The following is a 12998-nucleotide window of genomic DNA, read 5'->3' as shown; positions in this document are numbered from 1 at the left end:
GATCCCCATGGGACCCCACTTGATATGCCCTTCCAACTTGACTATGAACTACTGATAACTGCTCTCTGGGAACAGTTTTCCAACCAGTTATGCACCCACCTTATAGCAGCTCCATCTAGGTTCTATTTCCATAGATTTTTTTATGAGAAGGTCATGTGAGACAGTATCAAAAGCCAAGTCAAGGTATACCACATTTACTGCTTCCCCCCATACCATGTTAAAGAAAGCTATTAGGTTGGTTTGACATGATTTGTTCTTGACAAATCCATGCTGTTACTTATCACCTTATTATTGTCTAGGTGTTTGCAAATTGGTTGCTTAATTATTTGCTCCATTGTCTTTACCGGAACTGAAGTTAAGCTGACTGGTCTGTAATTCCCCTGTTGTTCTTATTCCCCTTTTTATAAATTGGCACTATATTTTCCCTTTTCCAGTCCTCTGGAATCTCCCATCTTCCATGACTTTTCGAAGATAATCACTAATGGCTCTGATAGCTCCTCAGTCAGCTCCTTGAGTATTTTATGATGTATTTAATCAGACCCTGGTTGACTTGAGGTTTTGAGATATTATAATGCCTGTACAAAATTCCATGATTTTTCTATTTTTGTTTTTAAATGATTTAATAATGTAGGCATTGTTACATTTAAGTGTACATGCCATATGGCACTGTCTAGAGTGAATTACAGTATTTAAAGCAAGAGTTGCAATAACACAAACCAAACAGACTGAAGATTATATAAAGGTCTCAGCATAAATAAAATGCTACTATACATTCATAGCCAATGACAAAGAGTGCCCAAAATATATTGTAGGGTGGGACACTTCTGAACCTCCATACCTTCCGCACAAATCAGTTATCCCAAATAATAAATGTGGAGGCGTGTTCTTCCCTGCTCCCTAACAGCTCCTCTGCAGTAAATCCCACTACAGTTCCTCTATTCCTCCTGAAGATGATCTAGCAGCCACTTTCTGCTCAGCTCCTTGCCTCCATTCCTGTTTGAAAAACAGCCAGCTGCCCTGCTCCATACTTCTATCTCCCAGTATCTGAGTTAAAAGCCTGCCTGTTTCCCCTTGCATCCACCGTTTCCAGGTCATAGGCTCCTACCTGCTACCTCCTTGAAATAACAAGTTTGGCCAGCAATTCATTCTGCCTCAATTTCCTCCCACTAGGACCCACTCAAGCTTCCTGAGTTGGGAGTGGAGCTATGCACTAGGGCTGTGCCTGATGAATCATTCTATGAACTCTGGGGCGTCTCTGAATTTGTCCCAAATACGACTAGAAAGACAGCCTGTGAGCATGATTTGATCTCAGTACTGCTCTATATGTTTAATAGAAAGATGAACTCTATTAGGATCTAAAAGCCAGTAGGCTCACCAACTCTCCCTCTGTTGATTGCACTCTGTGGTGCTGCTGAATGGAAGGTGTTGGAAGCTGCCAGCCTCTCCTTCCATCCAGCCAGTCTCCTGCCCTCCTTTGCACCCCGCCCTCCATTGTTTTGCTGGAGAGACTGGGAAAAGAAAAAGAAGAGGGAAACAAAGCTTTTATTTGTTTAAAGAAAAAGAGGGGATTTATTAATTGATAAGGCTTAGCCCTATTAGCTCCTCATTACCTGCCCCATTGTTCAAAACTACTTCAAAAGGCCCATCTTCAGTTTGTGGAGGAACACATCATCCAGATCCACCAAACATTTATTCAGGTGAATGATTTAATGCTTGTGAGCAGCTCTGTTGAACTGAATGTTATTATAAGTGTGCATAATTATTTGCAGGATCAGACCCTTATTAAGTACTATCAGCAAACAAAGTAAATGAATGATCAGTGATACTGGAACTACTACACTCTAGAAACTGTAATATAAAGGTTTCAGAGTAGCAGCCGTGTTAGTCTGTATCCGCAAAAAGAACAGGAGGACTTGTGGCACCTTAGAGACTAACAAATTTATTTGAGCATAAGCTTTCGTGAGCTACAGCTCACTTCACTACAAAAGGTTTTTTTTCTCTCCTGCTGGTAATAGCTCACCTTACCTGATCACTCTTGTTACAGTGTGTATGGTAACACCCATTGTTTCATGTTCTCTGTGTATATAAAATCTCCCCACTGTATTTTCCACTGCATGCATCTGATGAAATGAGCTGTAGCTCACGAAAGCTTATGCTCAAATAAATTTGTTAGTCTACAAGGTGCCACAAGTACTCCTTTTCTTTTTGCCCCCCACTGTTCCCCTTGGTTTAATCTGAGTGGAGAACACTTCAATCTCTCTGGCCACTCAGTAAAAGATTTAAGAGTGGCAACTTTGCAACAGAAAAGCTTCACAAACAGACTCCAACAACAACCTGCTGAGCTTGAATTAATATGCAAACTGGATACCATTAACTTGGGTTTGAATAGAGACTGGGAGTGGCTGGGTCATTACACATATTGAATCTATTTCCCTAAGTTAAGTATCCTCACACCTTCTTGTCAACTGTCTAAATGGGCCATCTTGATTATCACTACAAAAAGTTTTTTCTCCTGCTGATAATAGCTCATCTTAATTAATTAGTCTCTTACAGTTTGTATGGCAACTTTCACCCTCTCTGTATGTATTGTGACAAAGTTCCTCCTCTACCTTGGTGGGTCTTGCGCTTATTGGCGGATTTGCTCACCTTGGAGCTTCACGGTAGCCCTCAGTTTGGCCGTTTTCATGAACCCACAGTCCAGGTCAACTCCTCCTGTGTCTGACCAGGAGTTGGGAGGTTTGGGGGGAACTCGGGCCCGCCCTCTACTCTGGGTTCCAGCCCAGGGCCCTTTGGAATGCAGCTGTCTAGAGTGCCTCCTGGAACAGCTGTGCAACAGCTACAACTCCCTGGGCTACTTCCCCATGGCCTCCTCCCAACACCTTCTTTATCCTCACCATAGGACCTTCCTCCTGGTGTCTGATAATGCTCGTACTCCTCAGTCCTCCAACAGTCCATGTTCTCACTCTCAGCTCCTAGCGCCTCTTGCTCCCAGCTCCTTACGTGCGCACCACAAACTGAAGAGAGCTCCTTTTTAAACCCAGGTGCCCTGATTAGCCTGCCTTAATTGATTCTAGCAGCTTCTTGATTGGCTGCAGGTGTTCTAATCAGCCTGTCTGTCTTAATTGTCTCCAGAAGGTTCCTGATTGTTCTGGAACCTTCCCTGTTACCTTACCCAGGGAAAAGGGACCTACTTAACCTGGGGCTAATATATCTGCCTCCTATTACTCTCCTGTAGCCATCTGGCCTGACCCTGTCACAGTGTATATATATATATATTTTCTTACTATATGGTCCATTCTATGCATCCGATGAAGTGGGCTGTAACCCACGAAAGCTTATGCTCTAATAAATTTGTTAGTCTCTAAGGTGCCACAAGTACTCCTGTTCTTTTTGTAATATAAAGAATGATTTCATAGGTGTAGCTCAGGTGAAACAATTGAACAATTAAGCTTAATTTAGTATATAGATAAAAAAGACAAGCTCTAAAATGAAAAGAGAACAATGATCCAGGGTTGGAATTAACATTTACCTAACTAACCAATAGTAAAATTAGAGTCTCACAAAGGAAGGAAAAGAAGTCTAAACATTTTCCAGGGACTCAGGATCAGACATCAAAAGTAAACTGCACCTTGTATTTTTACAGTTTTCTATTTAGCTTTCTTGCTTTTTTTTTTCTTTCTTAATAGCCTGGCTGTAAGGGCCAGAAAGATTTAAATCTGAAGGATTTGGATATCTGACAAAAAGGTGGTCTGGATTCTGATCTCATTTACACCAGTGTAAATCCAGAGTAACATCACTGACTTGGTAGAGTTATTCAAGATTTACACTGGTATAAATGAGATCAGAATTTGATCCAGTAACTTCATATGCTGATTCTCTTGTTCGTAGAATATAGTCATCACAAGAAACATGAAGGATTGTGATGAGTGAGCAGAGATACCTCTTGTCCCCCGTTAAATGTAGCACATGAAATTACAGCAAACTATTTTCTCCCTTTTTGAGTGGGGTACCGTACCTACGATTTAAACAGCAGAAGTACAGATTATTGTGGGAACTACCTTGGAGTTTAAGAATGCACAGATTATTCTCATTAATTATTGTTTATATTTCAGTATTGCACAGGGGAAAAGGATTGGGTTCCCATTGTTTTAGGCAGTCTACAAAATCATTTATTATGTTAATTTCATCTCCAGCAGAATTGTGTCTTCAACAGAACTAACAACATGAAGCTAGTGAGATAATTCGGAAACAATCCAAACACCGCAGTAAAAAAATTCAGAACTTGCAAAATAGATTCTCTTTACATAGCAATGGTTGTGGAAGGAAGCCACAGTAAACTATGGAATCTATCCTAAATGTCAGTTAGAACCATTGTTCCACAGTTATTTATAGCAGGTGTCCGCTGGACTGCTCTGCCCTTATTATTCTTTCAAAACCTTTATATTTAGGCTTGGCAGAATTAGATTTTTTTTATTTTGACTGATAATAGTGATGTTTATTTTTATCAATTTAAATTTTCACTGTTATGGGAAATTGTGGGGAGGGTCAGACATTAATTATTTAATGACAGTAGACTTAAGATTCAGAAAGTTAAAGCTTTATAGCTGTTAAAACACAAAGTCAACATCACATGTCAAAATATACAAAGTAAATATCCATAAATCAAACTCTAATAAGTTGTCAAAGAGCATCTTTCTTACTTTTCTATTTGTAAATTTTGATTATTATGAATCAAAATATTTTGAGGGGTTCTCTGTGTGTATGGTGAAATTGACATTTACTGATAAAAAGCTAATCTTTCCAAGCCTATTTATATTGCACTATAATCTTACATGGGTACAAATATACTTTATGATGAAATTCTGACATCCTTAGTCAGGCCTGTTTTCTCTGTTCACTGTGCTGCCTAAGTGGCTACATTCTGGGCAGAGTCAGACAGACAAGAATTCCCTCAGTGAAGGGAAACTCTTAGCTGGCTTAAAACTGGCAGAAGTGTCACTAGCATAGGAGAAGAAACTGTTCTAACTTATACTGGGGACAGATGACGTAGATCAGAGAGCTCCAACAAGTGCCTTACCAGCTGTCCCTCTCCACTGAGCCACCAGGTCTCTGGAACAGGGAGAAATCATCCCTCAGTTTTGCACTAGCCTTTACTCAGGTAAAACTCCCATTGATTGGTTTTCCTGAGAAAGGAACAATCAGAAAAGAAGGAAGGACTTTAGGATTTGTCCCATGGATAAAGACACATTTCTTGTTGTAAAGATTATCACTCATTTCTTTTAACTTGTCTTTGATTTGAAAATATCACTTCCTTTTCTGGGGTGGTGCAAATATTTCACAAAATGTCTGACTGAAAGAGCAACCTTTGTAGAAGGAAAATCTTTAAAGAACTGTATATCATTCCTTGGCTTTTCTCTGCCTCTGTTGCTAACACGCTCCCATTCTACTTAAGAGACAAACTGCAGTGTTCTTGAATCTTCACTAACTTCAGTTTCTGAGTGATCTCAATGTGGAGTTCCATGTAGAGTGCATTACAACAGTGTTGAGGTGACCAAAGCAGAGATAATTATGGCAAGGTCCACGAGAGTTAGGGCACTTCTCTCAACAAGCACAACTGGACAAAATTCTGTTGGCCACAGATGCTACCTGTGCATCCAGGAGTAGTCTTGAGTCTCAGAGTACCCTGCCAATTGCACTACTGTGTTAAAAATGGCAGTTACCTTTCTGAAATAAGATAAGAGGTGCTCATATAAATTCCACCAACTCTTCCATTTGCTTCACAGAATTCACGTACAGTTAACAACTGCACTTCATTCTGAAATGCACTGTTAATGAAAATATCTCTTTTTCAGAGTCTGTGGTTTGAGGAATACATGAAAGTCTAATAAGTGGAGAAAAATTCCAAAGGCACACAGGTGGCAAGCTAATAAACTTAGTTGAAATAATTTTTTATTATCCAAACTATTAAATATTTAATATTTTAATATTAAAATATTAGATAATAAAGAATCACTTCTGTTAAGTTTACCACCTGTATGCCTTTGAAATTCTTCTCCCTTTACTACGACTTCATTTCTTCCTCTCACCTCAGATTCTGAAACAGATATTTTCAATAATCATGGCTTTGGGAGACCAGATGGCTAATATGATGGAGAGCCTTTGACCTGTGGATAATCAGTTTAAATCCCGCCTAGGTCACAAAAGAAGCAAACATTTTCTTATTACTGGATATGTATCCAATTATCTTCGTGACCTGAGCATGGTTGTCTCAGTAATGTTTCTACTGGGTATTCACATGACAAAATATACCACGCTCCATTAGTACTCTTGTTGGCAATCTCAGTGGATAGGCCAATGAGTTAATGGGCTGAGGTAACTGTTTGCTGCCCATGCTGTACCTGTCAAGTGGATAAGGAGAAGATTTCAGTTTCTGGGGCTGTACAGTACAGTACCTTTCTCAAGCATTGTATTAGGGCATCAAATCCGTAAGTCATCTCATATGACTCCTTTACATGTCTCAAATTGATACTCTACACAAACAGATAAGATCATTTTGATGTAATATCCGTCCAACATACACACTCCCCTAACATATTCAAATTACAAGCATAAACAGGTAATATATATATAGGTTTGAAAGTATCACATTTTAAACTATCAAAAAGCAATTTTGCCCCAATACTTGAATTAATTATGGACACAGAAGCTAATTTTGCCTGAACTAAAGTAATTTAATTAAAAATAATTAATAATAATGAGATGTAAATAATAAGGAGGACAGGTTACTGTTACAGAGTGATTTGAATCACTTGGTTAAATGGTCACAAGTCAACAAGTGTTTTAATACAGCCAAAGGACAAGTTATATATCAGGAAACTAAGAACACAGGTTATACCTTCAGGATGGGAGACCATCTTGGAAAGCAGTAACTCAAAAAAGATGTTGGGGTCAATATAGACAACATGAGCTCTCAATGTAATGCTGTGGCAAAAAGGGCTAATGCAATGATTGGATGTATAAAAAGGAACTATCAAGTAGAAGTAGGGAAGTGATCTTGACCCTGTACACAGCATTGGTAAGAAAGCTACTAAAATACTATGGTCAGTTGTGGTGTCTGAACTTCATGAAAATGGGGAAATACTGGAGAGTGTTCAAAAGAGGGCCACAACAGTGATCAAGGGGCTGGAAAACAAGCATTACAATGTCAGATTGCTTTAGGCAGCGGTTCTCAAACTTTAGCAATCCGAGGACCCCACTTTTCATTTAAAATTATTTGGGGACCCCCAAGCCCCTTGCTCACCGTTGCTCTGCCCCCTGCTCCACCCCTTCCAAGGCCACACCCCTGCCCCACCCCTGCTCACTCCATCCCCCTTCCTTCCGTCAATCACTCTCCCCCACTCTCACTCACTTTCACCAGGCTGGGGCAAGGGATTGGGGCGCGGGAAGGAGTGTGGGGTGCGGGCTCTGGGAGGGAGTGTGGGGTGGAGGAGGGGGTGCAGGCTCTGGGAGGGAGTTTGGGTGTGGGAGGGGGTGAGGGCTCTGTCTGTGCAACGCTTACCTCAGGCGGCTCCCGAAAGCAACTGGAAAATCCTCTGGCAGCGGCTCATAAGCGGGAGGGCCAGGGGGATCTCTGCAGGATGCCGCTGCGCACAGTCACCACCCCTGCAACTCCCATTGGCCGCAGTTCCTGGCCAATGGGAGCTGTGGAATCGACACTCGGGGCGGAGGCAGTGCGCGGAGCCCCCCTGCCCCTCCACACCTCAAGGGGTTGCAGAGATGTGCTAGCCACTTCTGGGAGCGGCATGGGGCCAGGGCAGGTAGGTAGCCTGATCCCTGGCATGCTGGGAGGGATAGGGAGGAGTTGAGGGAGGGAGGAAGAGAGGGGGAGAAGTTTCTCAGCGGGGCCCGTGGACCCCCTGAAGTTCCCTCGGGGACCCCCAGAGGTCTGCGGACCCCAGTTTGAGAAACGCTGGCTTATGGAATTCAGTTTATTGACAAGAAGGCAACAAATTATTTAAGCACTGTCATAGGTACTTCATGGAAAAGAGATCTGATAGGGAGGGGCTTTTCAATCTTGCTGACAAAGGCATAACAAGATCCAATGGCTGGAACTTGAAGTTAGATAAATTCAACCTTGAAATAAGATGTAATTTCCTAGCTGTGAAGGTAATTAAACATTGAAACAATTTACAAGTGGAGGGAGTGAATTTGTCATCATTTTAAATCTTTATAATGAGATTAGATATTTTTAAAAAGACATGCTTTAATCCATTTTGGGGAGAAATTCTATGGCCTGTGTGGAGGGGAGAGAGGGTCAGGCTGGATGGTTGTAATTCCTTCTGGCCTTGGAATCTGAGAGTCTGAGTTCCACTGTTCATCCTATTCCTTCATAGGCCACGAGAATGAGATTATCTGCATTACCCTCAAAACGCTTATAACACTTGCAACTCTCATTAAGACTATAACTGTAATCACATCCCATGCTACAAGAATCAGGAAGGAATTTGTCCCCCCCCACCCCATACAATTTTTTATTTTTAAGTATTCTGGGTTTTTTTCCACCTTCCCCTGAAGTATCAAAGATTGGTCACAGCTGGAGATGGGACAGCAGACGGTGTGGAACAGTGGTCTGACGTGTTTAGAGAATCCTCTTTCTATATGCCTGTGTCAGGTGTGTCTTGCTCACATGTTCAGGGTCAAATGGATTGCCAGGGGTCAGGAAGAAATTTTCTCCCAGGTCACATTGGCTACAACCTTGGGTGGGATTTCCCTTCCTTTGCAGCATGGGGCATAGATTGCTGCTGGAATGGGCATATCTCATCTCATCAATTCTCTGCCATGGTGGGGGCTTCAGGCATTGGTGGCAACTTGGTCTCTCCTGCTCTCTGCCTGTGACACACACTCCTGAGGACTGAAATGCTTTAGTTTAACAAAAGTCTTTGGGCTTTATGTAGAAGTACCTAGACATGGGCAGCGGTCACGGGAGGCTGTGCCTTCCCGAACAGCCAGGTGTGGCCCCGCCCACACTTCACCAGTGCTGCTGAGCTCCAGGGGCTGGGGCCATGCTGCCCGCCTTCCTGGGGCTGCGCGGGCTGCAGTGGCGCCACGGGCTCTCCTTTTCTGGGAGGGGGAGACTGCAGAGGTGCTATCGCGCGCTCTCCCTTCCGGAGCTCTGGGGAGGCTGCAGCAATGACAGTGCACGCTCTTGCTTCCAGGGCTTGGGGGCTGCTGACACTAGCCAGCCTGGGGCAGGGGCCAGCGACCATGGGTGGGAGTTAACTTCTGGGGTGCGTGGAAGGGGCGGGTCCACAGGTGGAAGGGGCGGAGCTGGGGGCTAGCCTTCCCCAGCCAGTGGTTCATGCGTTGCCCATGTACCTAGATGAAAATGAATGGACTGTGATATACAGGAGGTGAGACTAGATGATCTAATGGTCCATTCTGGCCTTAAACTCTATAAAACAATGATAATGTGTTTCAGAATGAAGTTCAGGGAATATATGATTTATTTTCCAGAGAAAACTGAGCTAAAATGAATGTAACATATTTTAGCAAATGCCAGCTATGAAGTCTGACTGAAAAAAGTTCTCTTTTCAGTTTCCTGTGATTTTTATTTACTAAAATGCAGAGTACTTCCTTCATAGCTATTGTTATTTCCACTAGACAACTGGACGGTGGCAGTCCTGTGGTATTGACCTGTCACCTCTGCACATGCTGCAACAGCTTCAGCATCTTCACTCTTCAGTAATTTTAAGTGGTTAATGCCTTAGGAGGACTGTCAATAAAATGTGTATCAAAATGAGCAAAGAAAGACTCTTCTTAGACTCTCTATTTTTTTATTTAATTACTCAACAGAAAAAAATCACTCAGCTGTAATAAGCGCTTGAGAGTGAGCCAGTGCCTGAAATAATTTATCTCTAAATGCTACTGTGGCACTCAAAGCAGCACCCTGGAACCCCCATAATCACCCATCACATAATTATCATATATTTCATACAATACGTGCCATATTAGTTATCATATGAAAGGTCATGATCTGCTGAAGCCCACTGTTTTGTCAAAATATGTATATTTGATAGTGTGTATGAACTTATGAGATTTTGCTGAATGGTTGTTACTGAAATATGTTGTAAGTTTATGAGTTTTCCACTGACAACAAAGGAAGTGACCAACACCCAGGCGGGCGCTGAATGACCATCACCAGCAGCGGAATAGTAAACAAGGGATTTACAATTCAGTGACAGTTTCACAAGACCACACCAGAGCGATTGCTCAACCTTATGAGTCAGCAGCAGGACATGTCTGGGCTAGTATTTCCCAGGCACATGGACTGGGGTTATAAAAAAAAGGGACAGTGGCATCAGGCCTTGGTGCTGGATCATATTAAAGAAGTTCTGTATTAAAATCACAAATGAGTTTGATTCCCCATAGTTTAAATTCCAGGGTATTACTAATTAAGAGGTCTCTTGGTTTTTGGTACTGTTTCTCTCCCTCTATGTGTGAAACTTGCAAGCTGCTAATTGTGTTAGTACATTCTAAGACAGAGTCTGTTCTCAAAGCAATTCACACAGAGAGAGACTCAAAGCAATACTCTGTAACAACAGAAACAGCACCCAGAGACTCCCCGCCCTTTTGTTGTATTAACAATTGTGATTAAAATAGAGATAGAGGATGTATGTGGATGGATGCTTGGTGTGGATAATAACTGAATGATCAGGGAGGTGCCAGCCTAAGAATCCAGTGTCCATCGGCTGAAGAAGGTGTCAAGTGGAAATAACCAGAGGACCCCCCCCGGAGGGCAGACTGGAATCCACCCAACAGCCTCAAGAATGGGAGAACCAAAGAACAAGATAACATCTAGCGGCACGGAGCCGTCAGGAATGTGCTATCTGCTGATTGATTCAGCAACAGCATGATGAAGCATTTCCCATAGACTGGCATAGGAAGAAATTCCTATAAAAATGGACTCTAGAAAGTGAGAACTTTGGGGGTCTGATTCTGCAAACCAACTTCCAGGAGTATCAGATGAGCATCTGACAAGGCCCTGCTCCCTCCTCATGTCCAGGCCACCTGGCCAGTGGCTTGGCATGAGCAACTCTAAGGCTGGTAACTATGATAATAACCTTGCAGAACCTGTGTGCGTGTGTTTGTATGAATGAATGTGTGAATAAATATGAGATTGAATGGAATGTTATAGCTATAACTAACTGCTTACTATGATTCTTTCTGTATTCACAATAAATGTGGTATTTTGCCTTTTTCCCTTTAATAAGATCCTGCTAGTTTTTATTTTATTGGTATAACATTGGCCTTTCTCCTCAATCACCTACGCTGGAAGCAACAAAAATGCTGGAAAGACGGAAGACTTCAACTGAGGAGACTGGTCTCAGGCTGGAGAGACAGGCCTGTGTATTATGAACTATAACATCCAGTGGGGTGAGAAAATTGCTTGATCTAAATATTGCCTAGTCTAATAAGGTTTAAAATTTAAACTGTGCGCTTACCTTTCATTTTCTTTGGTAACTATCTCTGACCTTTTATGCCTACCACTTACAATCACTTAAAATCTATCTTTCTGTAGTTAATAAACCCGTTTTATATTTTACCTAAAACAGTGTATTTTGCTGGAAGTGCTTGGGAAATCTCAGCTCAGGTTACAAGGGCTAGTGTAGGTCCTCTCCACATTGAGGGAGAGGTGGGCTGGGCAATAAACTTACACTGGTCAGGCTTCTGATCAGGGCAAGATGGTACAGCTCTGAGGTGCAAGGCTGAAGAGCTGCAGGGGGACTGGCTGACACATTTCTCTGTGTGATTCGTGAGTGGCTCTGGAAGCATTCATGCAATTTAGCTGGGTGTGGGGCTCCACATGCTGTTGTGCTGAATGATAACAGTGCTTGGAGGGATTGCTGCTTGTCACTAGCAAAGCATTGTGAGAGACAGCTCAGGCTGGAGAGTTAAGAGGGCACAGCGGTACCCGAGTTTCAGGTTGCACCCCAGAGATCCCATCACAGCTACTAACTACCCTTTCCACTTGTATAATGAGCCCCTCTCTTCCATTCAAATAAGCTGCCACCCAGTTCTCCAAAGGTCTGATCCAAAACCCACTGAAGTTCCTAGAAAGACACCCATTGACTTCAATAAGCTTTGGATCAGGCTAAGGCCCAGATGCTCAAAGGTACTTAAGAATCGCTGTGCTAAGTGTTGCAACACCTAACCCCTTAGGCGCCTTGCCACCTGGTAGAATAGTCAGCCCCAAGCTAGGTACTCAGGCACTCCGTATAGTGGATGGGGAGAATTAGGCACCTACAAAAGGGAGCCTCAGAAGCCAGCAAGCTGCATGGGGAGCTGCCTATGTTAACCAGGAGTAAAATATGGAGAGGAGGGGCAGGGAATGGAGAGCGGCTTAGTTGCCTAAGTGGTTGACCTGGTGTGCCTCACTGTCAAGCAACAGATAGACACTTTCTTCCACTAGGAATCCTCAGCAAGGAACCCTCCCCTGGAGTTGGGTAACGAAGCCAGGTCACCTGCTCATGAAGTCCATGCCCCAGCAGCCAAAATCCTCTCTTTCTCTCTCCTGATCACTCTCGATACTTCTTTCCCTGTGTCCCTGGCTGTCGTCTGTGTGGGTGCTGTGACCCGCTATTGGTGGTTGGGGTCTGACAGGTATCAAGTTTTAGGCGAGCTCACAGCAACAATACAGGATTGGGCCCTGCTGATGATATAGGAGTTCCCCTGCCTAGACTGAGAATCCCACTTCAGGGTCTCCTGTGCTTCAGCTAGAGCTCTGAGTTGCTCGTTAGCTGTGGGGAGGCATCAGGGATTAGGAGTCTTTGTGAATGCCAACTGGCAGGATTTTAGGCATGAAGGGGAATTAGGATCCTATGTGGTAAATGGCAGCTGAGCAGCAGTTTTGAAAATGTTAGTGGAGTCTAAATCGTGAACTTAAGTGCCTAAGAGACAGATAGGTGCCTAAAAACCTTTGAGGATCTGGGACTAAATCC

Source organism: Natator depressus, chromosome 4, assembly GCF_965152275.1.
Source record: "Natator depressus isolate rNatDep1 chromosome 4, rNatDep2.hap1, whole genome shotgun sequence".
In the NCBI taxonomy this organism is placed as follows: domain Eukaryota; kingdom Metazoa; phylum Chordata; order Testudines; family Cheloniidae; genus Natator; species Natator depressus.
This window is presented reverse-complemented; position numbering follows the sequence as displayed.